Genomic DNA, 19160 nt, shown 5'->3' on the forward strand with positions numbered 1-19160 from the left:
CTTGATGCTTTTAGAAGCTTGAGGTGTTCACATTTCTAACAGTTTGCTTGTTTAGTGATAATAGCATATGTGTGTATGTGGTATTTCTCCCAGCTTTTCCAAATAGAAACGATTGAGATTCATGGAATTCATTTTCATCAAAGAATAAACTTTTTTTTCCCATAAATAGATGAGATGACTTTACTGAGATGTGAGGCTCCACAAATCAAAATGTATCTAATTATTGGGGCGCCTGGGTGGCTCAGTCGGTTGAGTGACTTTGGCTCAGGTCATTGATCTCACAGTTCGTGAGTTCAAGCCCTGCATCCAACTCCCTGCCCTCTGTGTGGAGCCCACTTTGGATCTTATGTCCCTCTATCTCTGCCCTTCCCTGACTTGTGCTCTCTCTGAAAAAAAAAAAAATTTTTTTTTAAATGGATCCAATTATAGTTGACATTTTAAAAAGTAGAGCTACTAGCTTAGAAAGCATCAAAGAATCATTTTCTTCTTTTTTTTCTACACTTTATTTTTTAAAATTTATTTTTTACATCCAAATTAGTTAACATATAGTGCAACAATGATTTCAGGAGTAGATTCCTTAGTGCTCCTTACCCATTTAGCCCATCCCCCCTCCCACAACCTCTCCAGTAACCCTCAGTTTGTTCTCCATATTTAAGAGTCTCTTCTGTTTTGTCCCCCTCCCTGTTTTTATATTCTTTTTGCTTCCCTTCCCTTGTGTTCATCTGTTTTGTATCTTAAAGTCCTCATATGTCGTTCTCTGACTGACTGATTTCGCTTAGCATAATACCCTCTGGTTCCATTCATGTACTTGGAAATGGCAAGATTTCATTCTTTTCAATTGCCGAGTAATACTCCATTGTATATATAAACCACCTCTTCTTTATCCATTCACCCATCGATGGACATTTGGGCTCTTTCCACACTTTGGCTATTGTTGATAGTGCTGCTATAAACATTGGGGTGCATGTGCCCCTTTCAAACAGCATACTTGTATCCCTTGGATAAACACCTAGTTGTGCAATTGCTGGGTCATTGGGTAGTTCTATTTTTAGTTTTTTGAGGAACCTCTATACTGTTTTCCAGAGTGGCCGCACCAATTTGCATTCCCAAGGAATCATTTCTTCTTCTTAAGGCTTACTTGTTTTTACCCCCCTTTGTAGTTTGTGGAGGAGGAGGTTATATTTGGATTTAGCTAAGAGTCAGAACTTCAGGTCTGTATATCTGGGGAAGCAGGTTTCACAGGACAGTAGATTAGGCTCCCCTCAGGGATGTGTGACATGCTTGAATGAACTCCTGTCTCTTTATTGGAGACCACGGAGCATTCATTCCATTTCAGTTGTGGCAATTTGGAGAAAATTGTCCTTTCTGTAATTTTTCAAGAGCAAAGACAAGGCTTTGGGGAAACAAAACAGTATTGCTTAACCAAAACAGCCCTCCCTGTGCCTCATCTGATTCTCCATCTCTGTTCCCCTCCCCAAGTTTCCCCTTCTTTTACTCCCACATTTTTTTCATAATCTAGTCCTGTTGAAACTCACTCCAGAACATGACTCCTTACTGTAGCCTGCCCGTTCTCTCCATCCCCACTACCACTAGGGGTTTCTCATGCCCTCACTTCTCGGAGAGCATCTTAACTGGTCTCCTGGCTTCCTGTGCCTTCTGCTATCTGTTCCAGTCTGCAGCCCACGTGCTCATTCACAGACACGAACACATGTTACTCCCTTCCTTAAAACTTTAAGCTTTCTGTAACATTTGGAATAAAATGCTTGCTCCTTCCCGTGGTCTATGTGGTCTGCCTTTTGCTTTCCTCCTCTGGCTCCTCTGCTGTTCTCCCCATCATCGGTCCCTGTGTTGTAGCCATCCTGGCTTCCAGCAGATCTGCTGAACGCACCCTGTGCTTTCCCACTATGGTGCTCTTGCATGTTTCCCCAGCCTGGCAGACTTCAGCCAGGTCCTCATGACCAGCTCCTTCTTAACTTTCCATCCTCACTTTAAAGATCAGGTTCCAAGTGTGGCTTTCCTGAGGCTCTGTCTTCAAAGCAGCCTTTCTCTTTTTCTCTATCATGCATCCTTTTTATTTCCTCTTTGATATGATCACAGTGGGTATTATCTTGTTTATTTTTTTCTCTGTCATCTGTCTGACTCCATCGGGTTTTCAGGGCAGGAAGCAGAAATTGCCGTAGGTCATTTAAGTAAGATGAGTTTAGGAAGGGAAATAGGTGATTACAAAATGCACAGAGAGGCTGAAGGAGCAGCTGTAGGCTGAGCCTCCAGGGAATGACCTCCGTCCCATCCAGAGCTGACTGCTTAGGGGAGGTGCTCCTATCCCCTGGCTGATTCTAGAGCCAGATGTTCAAGGCACTTTGCAGTAGCTGTCATTCAGGGATCAGGAAGCCAGAATAGAGAAGCTTCCGTTGCCCCTGCTTTTTTATACACAGGGAACTGGAAACTGGACGCTGGAGCACTGCTTTTGAAACTACCTCGGCTTCGTCACTCCTGTTTGACAGCAGAAAAGGCCAGAAAGGGGCAGGAAAGTGGCCTTAGCCTTCTGGATCTTGTACAGGGGAATCTTAGTGGGTGTAGCTTCATTTTCACCCAGAGTCGGTCCACTTCCTCTGCAGTAAATCTTCAAGGCTCGCAGGAACTCCTGTCTCTGAATTATACTGAAGTTCTTCAAATGTCAGTTATGACTCGAGCAAAACTCTATTACGATTGATTTCTTCTGTTATTTCTAGGTGCTTTTCAGCGTCTTTGGCAGTTCTTTGTTTTCAGGTTGGCTGCATATTTTTTTGCCTGTTTTCAGTACAGATAGCTCTCTCAATTAAAAAAAAGTGATTTAAAAAAAAAAAGAAGAAGGCGTTAGGGGCGTTAGGGTCATTCAGTCGATTGAGCGTCCAACTTCAGCTCAGGTCATGATCTTGCGGTCACTGAGTTCGAGCCCCTCTCAGGCTCTGTGCTGACAGCTCGGAGCCTGGAACCTGCTTCAGATTCTGTGTCTTCCCTCTGTCTCTGCTCCTCCGCCACCGCACTCTGACTCTGTCTCTCAAAAATGAATAAATGTTAAAAAATTTTTAAAAAAGAAATAAAGAGACTTAGTTTTAGAGTTTAGACGTCTGTTACTGTGATATAAATGCTGATGGTCTTTTCAGTACCCCCCCGCCCCGAGTATTTAGAGCAATGAGCAAACGGCTAAGAATTGGTAATGAAACGGCTTCAGGTGGCAGCAAATGAAGCAGACCTTTAATATTCTCGTTGTAATAAAGCCAATTTTGTAATGTACATTGGTGTGTAAGTCACTGGCTACATACCTCATTTTTGTTAGGAGAATCAGAACAATGATTGCATCTTATTGCTAAAATTTTGATGTGCCTTAATCTTGTAAAATTCCTTGACAAAACAGAATTCTCATAATTAGCAAGTTCTAGGTATTAGATAGAATATGCTCAGAGGGGATAAAGAGTGAGAAATTTAAAAGTTGCCCAGGCCAAATTGGGGACAATTTAAGCCAGTAATGTGTGTAGGCATTTTATTTTTATTTTTAAAAAATTTGTTTGTTCTTGAACGAGGGAGAGTGAGTAGGGGGAGGGCAGAGAGAGAGAGAGAGAGAGAGAGAGAATCCCAAGCAGACTTCGCATTGTCAGTGTGGAGCCTGATGCAGGGCTTGAACTTATGCACTGTGCCATCATGCCCTGAGCCAAAACCAAGAATTGGACGCTTGACCGACTAAGCTACCCAGGCGCCCCTGTGTATAGGCATTTTAAATAACGGGACTCCTTGAGCCTATATTGATGATAACTAGATAGATAAATGGGGATATGGGAGGACTTTCACTGTCAGTAAAAGGAGGGAGTGCTGGAGTTGGAAAATCAGTCTTTAGCTATCATTAGTAAACACGGAGTCAGGCAGCTATCACCAATGTGCTAAATCTAGGGGCAAATTTGGATGGGGGGCATATTTACACGATCTTACACTGTCTTACCACAAACTCCTTATTAATTGCAAGACAAAAATAATAAGAAGGTAGTGGAGAAATCAGACAACACCTTGGCCAGGTGATCCAAATTACTGTCACTAGTGGAGGCAGATGAATATGTGTGCCTCCAGACACAAATGACCTGACAAGGACACAGTGTCCCTTGTGTAGTAGCCTAACCTGTATCTATCTAATCATGAGGAGACATCAGAGAAACTTTAAATAAGGAAGGTTCTATTTACAAAAAAAGGAGGGGAGTGCTGTGCTCTCCATAAATGTCAATGTCATAAAAGACAAAGAAAGGTTGTGAAAATGTTCTAGATTAAAGGAGGTGAAGGAGACATGACAGCTAGATAGATCTGCACTGCAAGGGAAAAATGTCAAAAAGGAGAATTGTTGGGTCAGCTGACACAATTGGAATATGGACAGTAGTTTCAGGTAGTTAAATTTATTGAAGTGCATGACTGTACCGTGGTTTCATAAGAGACTATCCTTATTTTTAAGAAATACACACTAAAGTATTTACAGCAAAGGGGCCACAATATGAGAGTAATTTACTCTCAAATGGTTCAGAAAAAAATTAGTGGCTAGGTACCTAGGTAGAAAGGATGGACAAGGGAGGTAGAAGGGAGAGGGGAGAGCAGATTATAAAGCAAATGGGGCAAAATGTTAATAATAGATGAATCTGAATAAAGGGCACACAGGTGTTCTTTTTACCGTTCTTATTCTGGTAACTTCTTTAAGTTTAAAATTATTTCTAAATAAAGAATTAAAAAAAAAATGTTGTCTAGGGACTGAAAGTGCTGCTTACTTATCCTGGGCATGGAAGCATGTAGGTTATAAAACAAATTAGTTGAAATGTCATGTTACTTCACCTTGCAGGAGTTTTTTTCTAGGAATGTTGAATCTGCTTATCTCAAAGTAATACTTTAAGCTTCTTAAAATTGTTCTGATTGTTCATTTTTTACATTATATAGATAATACACAAAAGCGTTCTTGTTGTAAAAGATCCAAGTGATGCAAAAGTCAAAGCGTGATCTTTCCATTGACCATTCCCTGCTTTCTCCTTCTCAGAGGAAATCAGCATTGAGTTTTTATGAATATATTCCCTATATCTTTCCAAGGACTAGGCTTTTCAGTTAATATTTCGTTTTTTAAATGTTTTATTTATTTTTGAGAGAGAGAGTGAGAGAGCGCATGCAAGCGAACACGAGTGGGGGAGGGGAAGAGAAAGAGGGAGACACAGAATCCGAAGCAGGCTCCAGGCTCTGAGCTGTCAGCACAGAGCCCGATGCAGGGCTTGAACTCATCAACTGCGAGAGCATGACCTGAGCCGAAGTCGGACCCTTTCCCGACTGAGCCACCCAGGCGCCCCTTCATTTAATATTTCTTAGAGATATTTCCATGGTTTGTTTTATTCTTTATATAATGACTGAAGAGAATTGGGTAATGTAATGGTGCTGTAATTTATTTTACTATTTCTGTGTAGAAGATCATTTAGGTAGTGTCTAACTTTTTCCCAATATAATATGTTCCATAACAGATGGATTCTTGCGTGTGTGTATGAATGTTCTAAAAGCATAGATTCCTACAAGTAGTATTGCTATCCATGTATATGCATTTAAATTTTAAAATAGATACTGTAAGACTGACTTCTATATAGACTGTAGCAAAGGTATGTGTTTGCTTTCCAGCATCTCTCTGTCAAGTGTGGATATTATCAGTCTTGTATATTCTTGTCAATCATATGGGCATACTGCTACTACTTTTTAGGTGCACATTTCCAAGTTTATTGGCTATTGGATTTCTTCTTCACTGAACAGTACTTTTCACACCCTTTATTGAGTGTTTTGGTTGCTTGTCTCTCATTGACCTGTAAGAGAGTTCTTTACGTATTATGAATAATACTTTTTTGTCTGGTAAAGGTGCCTTAAATATTTTTTCCTAGCCATATGCTTGTCTTGGAAGTTTAAAAACTTTATATAGCCCTATCTTTTACTTTTTTCTTTATGATTTCTGGGTTTTTGTCTTAGAAAGATTGTCCTTGTTTCAAGATTATAAAAAAATATTCTTCATTTATCTTGTGTGTGTGTGTGTGTGTGTGTGTGTGTATGTGTACTTAATCTATATGGAAACTTGTATATGGGTTTAATTTTATTTTTGTCCTAAGAGCTAACCAATTTCCTTAGCATCACTTATTATAATTCTTCACTTATATATAATTAGTGAAGAATTATCACTTATGTATATAAGAGATAACCAATTTCCTTAACATCACTTATTATAATTCATCACTTATATATAATTCTTCTTTCTTCAATTGAAAGATTTAACTGAATCATAAAATAAATATGTACATATATGTGTGTGTGTATATACATATATATATGTATGTATATGTATATGTATATGTACATATACATATATCTTCCTGTGCCAACTCCACAGCTTTAATTTGGCAAGGACAATTCTGTTTTCCTTTCAGATAAATTTGAAACCACTTGTAAGATTACTGGGCGTGATGGATAGGAGCTCAGGCTATGGAGTCAGGTAGGCCTGTGTGTAAACCATTTATTAGCTCTGGGATGATAATTACACCTCTTTTAGAGAAACCCACTGTCTGGTTTATATGAGACAATATATTAAGATGCAAAGCATAACACTTGGTGTATAAACATGCGAAATATTTTATATATTCTCATAGTGACATTTGATGTGTTCAGTAACTGTAGGATAGCTTATTAATCAGAATAACCTTTACTTTGACTTAAGAAACTAGTGCGTGCGCTAGTGATGCTTGAAGTGTAAACACATGCGTTTGTACATTCCTGGACCACTCATTTGTTTCTTTATTCTTTCAAATAGTAGTTTCGACACAGTTGCCATGTGTATGCCTTATGCCTGGTTGGTATTATGGATATGCCTCACAGAACCTGTGGCCTGGAGGGAACTCAGACACAAAACAAATGACCATGTACCTAAGTTTGCAAGTGAGATCTATGGTGTGGAAAGAAGTTGTATCTCCATAGCTTTGTTTCGGTTTGATGAGGGTCATTTTGTCAAATAGCTCAGTTTGTGGAATTTGCAAAATTTGTTTCTCAAGGAGTTTTGAAGGTTTTAAAGACAGTGCATAAAATCACAGATTCTGAAGTTGAACTTTGTGGGTTCAGATCCCAGTTCTGTCAGGTCCATGCTTTGTGACCCTGAGCAAGTTATTTAACCTCTCTGTGTCCCAGTTTCATCATCTGTAAAGTGGAGATCACACTAAGCCACTTCAGAGGGCTGCTAAGAAGAACAAATGAGTTAATACATGTAAAAGCATTTAGAGCAGCGCCTGGTACGATGAAGAGTGCTGCAGAACTGACACCGTTATTATGACAGCCTTATGGTATCAGCATCCACATTTCAACACTCCGTATGGAAATTTTTTATATTAGGTCGTTCTCCACATCTTTAAAGAACCAACTTTGTGGAGGTATAATTTGCATGCACTAAGATGCATCCGTGCTAAATGTACAGGGTAAATTTCATAATTGTGTACACCCATTTAACCACCACTATAATTGAGGTCTTGAACATTTGCATCAGCCCCAAATGCCTCTGCTCCCTGGTACTCCTTTGCAGTTATTTCAGATTCTTTTTAATGCATTAGTTTTACCAGATTTTTAGTATTTTCCTTTTACATGTTTAGGATTTTAAATTAAAAAAAAATTTTTTTTGATGTGTAATGTATATTACATTCAAGATGCTATTTAAATGATCTGTACTAATTCATTCTGGCAGCCTCTCCTTTCTGCTAGTTTTGAGTAAGTTTCCATATTTAATTGTTTCTTGTTAGAAACCAAAATGTCAGCATTTCACTTGTGATGGGATTGATTCAGTTATTGTCTTAGAATGTGAAGTTTATTTCTCGACATTATACAAATGTGCAGGTAGGTAGGCATTTAGCTTCTTGCTGAAAATTTCTTGCTGTTGAGAGGGAAATGTTGGTGGGAGTGAAGGAGAATTTAGTCCAATTTAGTCCAATTCTCCAATTTAGAGAAGTGAATGTATTGGAGTTTTAGCCTCGTCTCCCTTAGAATGCCCCAAGAGAACAGATTAACAGTTTTCAGCATCTCTGCTTTGCTAGCCCCTATAATTCTCATGAGGGTAGATAAAGCAGAGGGAAGGTGCTGTCTGAGTGGTCCAGTATTTGGTCACGTATAACTTTTCCCTGCAGTAATGACAACAAAAGTAATGATTTAACGAGAGCTGGCATTACCAAGTACTTATGGACAAGACACCAAGCTAAACTTTACATACAGCTTATGTAATTCTTTCAACCCCACATGTTTGGTATTATTGGGATTCCCATTTTACAACGATGAATATGAATCTTAGTGAATCTAAGTCGCTCCCTTATGGCCACACATAGTTAATAAGTGACGGACTCTGTACAGCTCATATTCTTAGCATTACTTCCCTCTTCAATTTAAAGCTTAAGGCTTTGGGTTTTGGTAAATTACCCCTACCATTTTATAGATTTTTCACATCTGTGTCTTACTCTACCTTCAAAATATCCAATGGGACAGGTAAGGAAACTTGATGTTTCATCCAGTTGTGTAAATATAGGCAAACTTTTTCTGGCGAAAGGCCAGATAGTGTTTTCAGCTTTGCAGATCATTTGGTTTCACTTGCAACTACTCAGCTGTGAAGTTGTAACAGGAAAGCAGCCATACACGATTTGTAAATGATTGAGTGTGGTAGCGTTCCAATAAAACTTTATTTACAAAAATAGGCGGCAGGCTGGATTTGGTGCATGGGTTTGCTGTGGTGGCCTGATCGGTTTGGGGACACCAGGACATGTCAGCCAGAGGGAGGTAGAACCAGGTTTCTTCGTGCCAAGGGTTGTGCTACCCAACTGCCCTGGCTGCAGCAAACTGTGCCACTCACCAGTGCCTTTAGGAGATACAAGTCCCAACGATAATAGCTGTTATGACTAATGTTTTGTATGCAGTCATTGTTGTACATGCTTTCGCTGTGTCATTTAATCCATGGACAATCCAGTGAGGTGGGGAACTGAGGCACAAAGAAGGACGATAGCTTGCCCAAGGCCCCAAAGCTAGTGTGTGGAGAAAGCGGGATTTGAACCTCTTGAGCTCATTCCTCCTCTCTCATGAATTTTGGGTTTTCTTAGTTTGAGGGCTCCTTTGAAGCCTTACTCTTCGGGAGCTGCCTCTTCTGAGTACTTATCTTAAGTGACAAGATTCTGTGGCTTACTTTTAAGGCATTTTACGGAAAAAAAATTTTTTTAATCTTTTTTAAAATACTTATTTTTGAGAGCGAGACAGAGCATGAGTGGGAGAGGGGCAGAGAGAGAGGGAGACACAGAATCTGAAGGAGGCTCCAGGCTCTGAGCTGTCATGTCAGCACAGGGCCCTATGTGGGGCTCGAACTCAGGAGCTGTGAGATCATGACCTGAGCTGAAGTTGTACATTTAACTGACTGAGCCCCCCGGGTGCCCCTTAAGGCATCTACTTTGGAGCAGAGCTACACAGGAGATGCTAACTCTGCCATAGCTGGGAAATTTGGGGGTCCAGCAAGATGTTGTAAGAGGTTTCATTTTGCTCATCCGTAGGCTGCCCTTGAGACTTTTCAGCTGTAGAAACACTTTAATGATAAGAAAAAACATTGTTTATTACCGTCTGCTATGTCAACACTGTGCTAGTAAATATGTGATCTCAGTTAAATCTCACAACAGTGCTATAAGTGAAGTGGTATTACAACGATTGTACAGATGGAAAAACCGAGGCTTAGCTATGGGATATTGGGTACATTAATTAAATCTCTTGGTCTTAGTTTCCAAATTTGGATGTAGTAATAGTCTTATTTCACAGGGTTGTTATGAAGATTAAATGAGCTAATACACATCAAGGATTTAGATCAGTGCTTGGCACTCGGTGTTGTTACCTGTTGTGAGAACTCAGTAGAGGTGAACTGCTCACTTTTTATGATTGTCTGTAAATTAGAAATAAGCATCCAAGAGCCCAGTGTGGTGCCTGGATGTTGGTAAATGGAATTGACGGTTATTTCTTCATAGGAAGAAGCTGTGGTTTCTGTGTCCCTTTTAATTTTTTTTTTTCAACGTTTATTTATTTTTGGGACAGAGAGAGACAGAGCATGAACGGGAGAGGGGCAGAGAGAGAGGGAGGCACAGAATCGGAAACAGGCTCCAGGCTCTGAGCCATCAGCCCAGAGCCCGACGTGGGGCTCGAACTCACGGACCGCGAGATCGTGACCTGGCTGAAGTCGGACGCTTAACCGACTGCGCCACCCAGGCGCCCCTGTGTCCCTTTTAATTTTAAAGTACCTCTGCTAGTGATGGTCTCAAAATGAGACAGTTGAAAATGTCAAAACTCAGCCTTTTGGTTCTGTTTGCTGCTGTTTGTTTTGTGTAAAATTATTCCTTTGCACAAATCACATGTCCTAAATATTATCCTGTTGACAGTAGATCGGTGGGGTTTGCCCCAGAGGACTGGAGCGCTTGACATGTTAAGTGGTTGGCAAGGTTCCTTTTACAGCCGTAAAAATAGTAGCTGAGTAGACGGTGTACAGGCGAGTAAAATAATTTCCTCATTTATGTTAAATAAATTTAATTATACACAGTTGTGAAAAACACATTTTGCTTATGTCCTCTTAATTGCACACATACACCACTCCTCTATGAGAGTCTATCCAAAGTCATGTGTACTCTGTCATATAATGGTAATTTACAGGATTTGTTCAGTGTAAATTTTGACTATATACACAGTTTTCCCCTTGAATGCTCACCTTAGAGTTTAACCCCTGTCTTAGCTGTAACTCAGCTCCATAGTTCTAATAAAATGCAGAAAAGGAACTTCTGTTCCCCCTTCATAAGGTTAGCTGTTTCTGTTTTGTTTTGTTTTGTTTTTTTTTGGTAACACCCTCATCCATGTGTTGGAAAACTAGAGCCATGCTGCTGTCCAGTTCAGTTGTTGTTTGTGAGAGTGACATCTGGTGGTTTCTTTTTAATTCTCATCGTGGTTTCTCTGTGCTTGGCTAGAAGGTCTTAGAAATTCCAGAGAATCATTGTGTGAGCTACTTTGCTTGATACTTAACACACTAACTAGCTATTGAGTTAGTGCCACTGATTCGGCTCAAACTTTGAAAAGCCCGGCATTCCTTTTAGATGCAGTCTCTCTGACTGCCAGCCTTCCCTGAGGGATTTTATTTTAGCATGTATAATGGATGAACAGCTGCCTTATTGGGGAAGATTTCTGTTTAATTCACAGAAGCTAGGATTTTGAGTAAGGGATGATATCTGTGCCATCATCTCTGCCTTACTCATGAGGAAGCTTGAACCCTGAGAGGTTGGGTGTATTGGCCAAAGTCACACTGTGTTGGCCAAGGTCACTCTGCTCCCCAGTGAGCTGAGGTCCTGAGCTCTGTGCCCTTAAGTTATGTTAATCATGTTGGGTAACACACTGAATTACTGAATTAAGAAGGATCTGGGCATCAAAGGAGATGAGGTGAAGGCATTTGAAGATGGGAGAAGTAAAGGCAGTTAACATGTTTGAGCACCTATTTGCTATAGATATTCCCAGATACATTTTTTTTGTCTCTCTTCCAAAAGAGGGTGCAGCATCTTTAGCGTGACAGGGTTATCGAGGAAATCCAGGGAGGGATCCCAGTCTGTCTCTATGAGTCTGCTGATTCATTCCATATCTGAGAATTTAGTATCCTGTGGCGTTGTATTTATTGATTCTGTGTTGCGTCGGACCTGTACGTGCATTATCTCGCTAGCATCCTTGCAACAGTTCCGGGCAGGTGATTGGAATCCCCGTTCTACAGGCGGGGAAGTGGAAGGATTGAAAGGGTGAGAACAGGCCCAAATGTAACTTCCAGGCCTAAATGTGTGTTTTCCACCTTCCTGTGGTGGAAATGTACTACATTGTCCCTGTGATGCTTGAGTGAATCATTGAATAAAACCTTACTCATCGACATGTAAGAGTTGTTAAGTGAAAATGTGCTTAATTTATTTTTGTGTTCCAAGTAATTCTTCCTATGGGATTGTTACTCTATGTCCCAGTTTTCACCATCAGATCTATGATTTTTGGTAAATGTGAAACTTAAAAAAAAAAAGGACAGAACTTGTGGGGTAGTATCAGAGTACTTTTTTGGCATGAGAGGAACGGAGAGCCATATTAATTGACCATATTAACTGTACTCAGTGTGAGATTATTTTCAATGTCAGGTGACAAATGTGTAAAAAAAAAAAACTTTTAAGGCCCAACTTTTTTTCTTATGGCAGCTGATTTATTGTTTGTATTATTAAAAATTTTAAAAACTCTATTTTTGAATAATCTTTGAAAACCTACAATTTTTTACTTTGTGTATCCCCCCAAATCAAGTTTTACAAACCTTCTGGGTAGGTTCAGAAGGTGAACTCTGTCGTGTTGTTGTTGTTGTTTTTAATCTGTTCTATTTGAGAATTATGTTCATAGTCTGGCCTTCTGAAACCATGGGTAGGTCACATTTTGTTCGCTGCAAAGGCCAGGTGGGAACTTGGAATATGAGTGTGTGTATGGGCCCCAATTGCTTTCCTTCTCTTTGATGAAGAGCCCTGTGGGTCAGATAAGGTTTCACAGAGAACTTGCTTTGATGTGAATCCTCTAATGCTAGCGTGAGTGGTGTTTGTGCCCTTCGTACCCAGTAAATGGGATGCTGAAGCTGGGCTTTACATTTGGCTTCAGAGGGTTTCAGGGCATCGCCGCTCCCTCACACAATATGAAATTTTAAAAAACGTAGCCTTGCATATAAAACACAGCTGGCTGTAACCCTCAGAATCCAGTGGGGGAGTTTAAATGTTCTGGCAGGCTATGGGCTCCTCTTTGAGCCTGACAAAGGTAAGGAGAGAAATGGATAGCAAGTGTGAGCAGAATGAAAAATTATTGCTGGGAGATGAGCCCAGGGTTTATATGTTTTTTTTTTTTTTTTTTAATTTTTTTTTCAACGTTTATTTATTTTTGGGACAGAGAGAGACAGAGCTTGAACGGGGGAGGGGCAGAGAGAGAGGGAGACACAGAATCGGAAACAGGCTCCAGGCTCCGAGCCATCAGCCCAGAGCCTGATGCGGGGCTCGAACTCCCGGACCGAGAGATCGTGACCTGGCTGAAGTCGGACGCTTAACCGACTGCGCCACCCAGGCGCCCCTATATGTTTTTTAAAAAAGGTCTTTGCCCAGCCTTTCTTCTAAAAGTCACCTCATTAACACCCCAAAAAGATGTTTTTTTAGTGAATTAACCCTAATTTAGAAAAATCAATTCTTTGTTGATGTTATAGTGGGCAATGATGTCACTTCAGTTTATGTATTTCTCATATGATTCCTGTAGCAATGTGCCCCTTCTCCTTTCATGTGTGAAAAGATGTACATCTAATACCTGAGAAATCCTGGTACACCACTACGATAATGATAAATTCTAACATCTGATGTCAGTCCTGTGTCCCATTTTGAACATCTTGTTTTTTAATTGAGTTAAATTAAATTCTATTTTAATCAGAGTATAGTTTACATACAGTATTATATTAGTTTTAGGTGTACAATATAGTGATTCAACAACCATTTTGAATATCTTAATTATCTTCATACTCATTTTGAATATCATTCAGGGGTGAATGTCAGCCCCAGGAATGTTTGTGGTCCTTGGGATCCCAATATCTGTGGCTATAAATCCCCTCCCTAGTCCCAGGGGAGGTTGGGGCATCCTCTTCATGTCTCATCTCCCTGGGAATGGTCCAGATGTGCCTTAGAGCCAGGGGCAGAATCTGTGACCTGTCAGAGTTGTTGGCAGCTCTGGGGTTCTTTGAGTCCATGGTACCAAACACACAGCTTCATTGGTCAATAGAACGGAACATTGGGTGAAAGCTCCAGTGAGGAGGGTCTGGTATTATGGGGTGGGGGGTGGGGGGCTCCCACTGAGGAGGAAGGTGTCTACAGAGCCCCATCAAACCTTGTCATCCCTCTCTGAAGAACAGCAGCTCGATGAGAACAGGGTAGCATCAGCTCACAGACCGGTGAAGTCATCCGTATGAGGGACGGAAAAATGGTGGAAGAGGCAGAGGAGGAGGAAGAGGTAAGGGAGAGAGGGAGAGACCTAGAGAAGTGACTCAGCCTTTTGGATTTGTGGTATCTAGTTTTCATTTCCATCATGTTTCTTCCTACTTCTTGGAGTAATAGTTGCCACGCACTCCTTTTCACACTGCAAAATGAAGTAAAATTCCGATGGAGGGTCTTGAAAGGTTGTAAATCCGTTTGGTCTCTTTGGAAGTTAATATAGAGTATTTACATTACTACTTTTAATAGCTTATTTGGCTATTAAAATAAGCCAAATAAGGCTTAAACACTAGGGATAAACAGAATGTAAACCTTTTCATTAGTATCTTCATTATTTAAGATTCTTAAATGGACATTTGTTAAGAACCTGCTGCTACTTACATGCACTTGCATGCATTTTTGCTACCCAGAATATGACAAATATAACAAATTAAGATGAAAATTGCTTAAAAAGCCTTAGTAGTTGATGTAGCACCCCCAGCAACCCCCTCCGCCCCCCACCCCCCCCCAACACTCTGTTCCCATGACCAGGGTTCTCCATCTGAGGACAGGGGGAAAGTTTCAGGCTCCCCACCTAGCAGGAGCAGGCCCGGGAGTGCTAGCCTTGCCTCCAGAAGGCCCTCCAGGGAATCCTTCATGTACAGAGTCAGTCCATTTGCTAAATTGCAAAATGAAACCGCTCAAGGTAAGGACCTTTCCTCTCCAGACAAGGGTACTCAGCCAGCCAGTCAGCCAACGGTTATTTGCTAAGAGTCGGTGAAGTGCAAAGTACCGTGCTAGGTTCTAAAGTGTATTTAAAAGCAGTATGATGGCCCTTGACTCCAGCCAGGGAGGCAAGATAGGCTCTGGGAAGAGCCAGGTACCGCGTTGAGGCAATGTGTGATCAGGAGCCAGGTGTGGCTCACGTAAGTGTTTGTTACACTACACCCAAGGGTAATTGCTCTTTAAGGTTCGCCCAGCGTGGCCATGGGGGAGGCAAATGAGGTAGCCTTCAAGGAAGAAACTAAACACAGGCGCTTTCTGTGAGCACATCATGTTTGTCAGCGGGTGATCTTTCCTTTCTTAACTGTCATTAAACTTTAAGGACTCTGGATGCTTTCCTGACTGTATGCATTTCAGCTGGGGTCCACCTCGTGAGCCTACCCAGGCCTGGGAAGTTTAAGGGAAACAGCTTGTAGTGATCACTGGGGGAATAAAAACCAGCTCTGGAGAAGCACTGGGAAGTTGGTGGTGAGTGGAGAAGCAAAGAGACTACAGGTAGAGCAGTCTCATTGCACTCGGTGGAGAATATACGCGAGCGTACTTGGTGCTTGGGTGGGAGGCCGTTGATGATGGAAGTCCACGGAGGAAAGGAGCTCCTGAGGCAGAGGCAGGAGAGGGACAGAATTTGAATTGGATGTCGGGACCTAGAGAGAGAGAAGGAAAAAGAAGCCATTGGCCCCTGGGTATGTGCTGCGGGAGGTACGGGAGACTTCTCTGACTTCTATCTTCTCCCCCATGGAATCCACATCAGTTTCCCCAGGGATCTGGGAGACCGTATTTGCAGGTACCTAGGGAGAGAGTGTGTTGTCAGTGTTCACGTCAAAGTATAATTTCCACAAATTACAAATATAATTCCCAGAATGATATAAAATGAACGTGTCAAAAGTTTTATTTGACCCATCCGTGGAGGAAACCACTGGGATGGTAAACTGATTAAAAGAATACTTGTGGAACTGGGTATTTATAAAGCAATGTTAGATTAAGATTACTAGGTTATACATAAAACTGGGTAGTATCCTACAGGGTAGTAAAACTGTAGTCTTTAAGGTTTTACTACCACTCAAATCTAGAAGTTAACATGTAACTTCACGGTATTTGAGTTCTAATCAGATAGTAAATAGCAAAGTCAAACACAAGTATATTCTCCTGGAGAATGAGCTAATCCCTGGGAGGGCCTGCTCAACCATGCTGCTGTATGACCTTGAGAAGATATGCTGTCCCCTCCTCTCCCACCCCCTTGCAACTTCTGCCCAGGTGCCTTAATATCAAGTTGTGGATGGTTTTAACAGTAAAGAAATACTTTGGAGTTAAAGATCTGAGCTTGAATCCCAATTCCTTTACTTACCAGCTGTGTCATATGGGTCAGGTAATTACCTATGATTTACCCCGATTTACTTGATGTAAATTGGGAGGAGCAAGTGAGATAACTTTTGTAAAATGCCTGGCACATGATATGTGCTCAATCTTAGTTCTCTTTACCCTTCCTCTTTTCCAAATGAAAACATTTCACCTTTTGTCTGGCCTTCATAGAGCTCTCCCTCTCTCTCTCTCTCCCTCTCTCCCTGTCTCCCTGTCTTTCCTCTCTTTCCTCTAGTTTATTAGAATAGTACTCTAGAACTCTGGTGCATTTTCTCCATTCCTAATAGAGATATTCTATTCAATTGTCATTATTCAGCTAAATGGAAAAAAAATAGAAATTAACGTTCTTTTTTTCTTTTTTTTAATTAAAAAAATTTCCACAGCTTCTGGGGTGCCTGGGTGGTGCAGTTGGCTAAGTGTCCGACTCTTGATTTCAGGTCAGGTCACGATCTCACAGTTTGTGAGTTCGAGCCCCACATCGGCCTCTGCACTGATGTTGCAGATCCTGTTTGGGATTCTGTCTCTCCTCCTCTCTGCCCCTCCCCTGCTTGTGCTCTCTCACATACACATGTTCTCTCTCTCTCAAATAAACGTAAATTTCCACAGCTTCTGTGTTGAGATGTAGTTAACATTTAGCATTTTGTCAGTTTGAAGTGTACAATGCAGAGATGTGATATATGTACATTTGTGAAATGATTACCATAATAAGGTTAATTAACACATCCACCACCTCACCGAGATAGGCTTTTCTCTGTGCTGGTGAGAACTTTTAAGATCTATTCTCCTAGCAACTTCCAGATACACAAGGCAGTATCGTTAACTATGGCCCCATTTTGTACAGCGTCCTTTATTTAGAGAACGCTCTGCTTATGACAAAATGGAGAGATGTTACTTAAGTGAAGATGATTTCTTGTGTGAGATTCTTACTTTTTCTTCTTCTGAGGGAGTATTTCTTGCATAAGACTAAAAGCCTCGTCTCCTTTTAAACCAAGAGCTGGCTCCCTGAGTTGTCCTTCCTTAAGGGAACTCGGGAAGTCTTTCAGTGTGTGCTGCGTGCCCTGCTTTTTGGGTTGAGGTTCACCAGCAGGGGACAGTGCGCGGTAGCCTTCCAGGCGTGTGATCTCTACGTTCCCCCTTCCTTGGTCAAATCGGCCCCGGGTGGGGTTGACAACACCAGATGGACTGTGAGCTGGACCATCACAGCCGGATTGGTGTTCCTGGAGAGCAGAGTTTCTCCCTTCTCCACGGTCTCTTGTGATAACGGTGTGCTGACAGGTGAGACGTTGTGCTGTGATTCAAAATGACAACATCTGTGATACCAACAGCCTCCACAGACTTTTGATTTGGAGAAAGGAGTCTGCTTCTAAATGGGGATTTTTTAATGGAGGCCAGAGAAGCATCTTTTTACTTCTGGCTTAGGTGCCTTTGCTTCAGGACTAGTTCATTTCTCTTCTGGTAGTTAATTGATGAGCTTCCACTTTTGCTCCAGGAGAGTGCGGTTAAGTTTGACTTGCCGTTGACTCTGCCTCCCTCCCAATGTGGATTAGCGGGTTGGGGAATCCAGAGTCTGACCTTCTGCCACTACTTGCAACGTTGCATCTTCTTAGTATTTACACGTTTCCCCCCCCCCCTTTCCTGCCTAAATGTAGAGCTCAGGTAGCCCTCTTTCCTCATTTCTGCATCAGGGCTCTAAATGAGGTGATGTGATAAGTGTCTTGACAGTCCGAACTCCGTTTACGCACTCGTTAGGCAACATGTATTTATTGAGCAGCTACTGTGCCAGGCCCTGGTGATTTTTCTGTAGACGTGATCAATAAGAACCTGCCCTGATGGAGGCAGCCTGTAACCAAGTAAGTAAACAAAATGATCGCAGATTATGATAAATGTAATGAGTGAAATAAATCAGATGATGAGAAACTATGAGCTGCTATTCTTAGTAATTTTAATCAGGGTCATTAGAGACAGTCTCTTTGTGAGCTGAAAACTGAAGGATGGGAATGCGTCAGCCACAGGAAGAGTCGAGCAAAGAGCCTTCTGGGAAGGAGAGAGCAATGAAGAGAGATGTAGGAGGGGTTTGTCTTGTTTAAGGACCACAAAGACAGGCCTGCACATGAAATGGAGGGAGCCAGGGTGCAGGTGGGTAGAGAGGTGGCCAGAGGGGGGTAGAGTTGCTCAAGGCTCTGTTGATCATGGGAAGGAGTTTGGTTGATTCTAAGTACAATAAAGCTTGTAAAAAGGTCTATGACAGTGGGATGGCAAGAGCTTATTAAAGGAAGAGAAAGAAAAGAATATAGTTGTGTGGAGGCTCGATTGGAGGGTATCAAGTGTAGGAGTGGGGAGACCAGTGAGGTCCTTGTGCCCGGATTATGGTGATGGTGGCATGGATGCAGGGAGAAAGATGCTTTGACAATTGGACTAGATGGGCGTCTGGGTGGCTCAGTCCGTTAAACATGCGACCCTCGATTTTGGCTCAGGTCATGATCTCATGGTTCATGAGATTGAGCCCCAAGTCAGGCTCTGTGCTGACAGCATGGAGCCTGCTTGGGATTCTCTCTCTTCCTCTCTCTCTCTGCCCCTTCCTGGCTTGCTCTCTCTCTCAGAATAAATAAGTAAACTTAAAAAAGAAAATTGGACTGGGTTATGTTGGGTCCCACGTATTTGGATGAGGAGCCTGGTTTGATTTTTGTAAGCTTTATATGTATGTACATTTGTGAGTGGATGTGTATTTGTGAGTGTGTGTGTATGACTGAGTTTATGAGTGTGTTAGTGTGTATGAGTGTGAGGTGTGTGTGTGTGTGTGTGTGTGTGTACACACCTGCACTTGGGTTTTTCTCCTGTTGTAGCTTTTGAACGGGCAGACCAGTGGCATGAAGGAAAGGGCTGTCTTTTGTGGACACATTAACTGGGGGAGAAAAGGTGATGGCAGGAAGACTAGCTAGAAGGTTCATGGAGCTA

At 41.6% G+C, this 19160-nt stretch overlaps 1 protein-coding gene across 5 annotated transcripts in view; it reads left to right on the forward strand.

The window, feature by feature from the left end:
* The window catches only part of TTC39B (tetratricopeptide repeat domain 39B), a 143124-nt gene that overhangs the window by 14035 nt on the left and 109929 nt on the right, over window positions 1–19160 (forward strand). The gene's annotated exons all lie outside the window — the stretch shown is intronic.

This window comes from Prionailurus viverrinus, chromosome D4 (assembly GCF_022837055.1).
Source record: "Prionailurus viverrinus isolate Anna chromosome D4, UM_Priviv_1.0, whole genome shotgun sequence".
Taxonomy (NCBI): domain Eukaryota; kingdom Metazoa; phylum Chordata; class Mammalia; order Carnivora; family Felidae; genus Prionailurus; species Prionailurus viverrinus.